The sequence below is a fragment of the Curcuma longa genome, chromosome 3 (genome assembly GCF_044706935.1).
Source record: "Curcuma longa cultivar G26 ecotype Majalengka, Jawa Barat chromosome 3, ITB_CL_G26_1.1, whole genome shotgun sequence".
NCBI classification, from domain to species: domain Eukaryota; kingdom Viridiplantae; phylum Streptophyta; class Magnoliopsida; order Zingiberales; family Zingiberaceae; genus Curcuma; species Curcuma longa.
The window spans coordinates 19,601,519-19,602,942 of NC_133863.1; positions in this window are offsets into that span (position 1 = coordinate 19,601,519).

The window sequence follows — 1,424 nt, forward strand, 5'->3', positions numbered from 1 at the left end:
TCTTTATTTGAAATTGAATATTAAGTTCTTAAATAGTTTGAGATCTTGTAACATAAAACATACAAAAGATAATAATAAGAAGAATGCTCGGAATGCCTATGTACCGACTAAAATCTGACTTGGAAGAGAAGCTCAATCTCATAGCTAAGAATAACAATGCACAGAATACGTAAATATTGATCTAATCAAAGAGAGAAGTTCAATCCCACAGCTATGAAGATACATAAGAATGCCAGAATAACTGAATACAAATTATAATCTGACAGGGAGAGGAGCTCGAATGAAAATAATCCCACGGTCATGAAAATAATAAGTATAAGAATGTCGAATATCGATTATAACTCGACCTAGGAGAGGAGCTCGATCCCACAACCAAGAATAAGAATGTTTGGAATACCTGAACACCAATTATAATTTGATCGGAGAGAGAAGCTCGATCCCATGACCATGAAGTTAATAAGCATAAGAATGTCCAGAATAGATGAATATAGATTATAATCCAATCGAGGAGAGTAGTTTGATCCCACGGCCATGAAGATAATGAGAAGGATGCTCGGAATGCCTAAGTATCGACTGTAATCCGATAGAAAAGAGAAGTTCGATCCCACGACCATGAAGGCAATAAAAATAAGAATGCCCAGAATACCTAAATATAGATTATAATCCGACTAGGGAGAGGAGTTCGATCCTATGACCATGAAAATAATAAGTATAAGAATGTCGAATATCGATTATAATCCGACCGAGGAGAGGAGATCGATCCCATGGCCAAGAATAAGAATGCTTGGAATACGTGAATACCGATTATAATCCAATCGGGGAGAGGAGTTCGATTCCACGACCATGAAGATTACAAGCATAAAAATATCCAAAATACCGAATATCCATTATAATCTGACCGGGAGAGGAACTCGATCCCACGCCCATAAAGATAATAAGAAGAACAATGTCCAAAATGCCTAAGTACCAACTGTAATCTAATCGGAAAGGAAACTCAATCCTACGGCTAAGAATAAGAATGTCCGGAATACCTGAATACATATTATAATCCAATCGGGGAGAGAAGCTCGATCCCATGACCATAAATATAATAAGCATAAGAATGTCTAGAATATCTGAATATCAATTATAATCTGACCGAGGAAATAAGCAAAGAGTCAAATTAAACTTTGTGGTGGAAAGCTAATTGAATTTTTAAACTAGGATATAGTATATCAAGAATTCAAGAAATAAGGAAAAGAATGACAATTAAAGCTTATAAGGGTTTAAATATTGACAAACTATGACAATGTATGATTATATCCTATTAGCGAGTGATACAATGTATACATTTTTACAGAATTTTAAAAAAAGAAAAGAAAAGAAATTTACAGTATTCATTCTATAACTCATCGATAATACCAATGTGTGTTATTAACAATCTT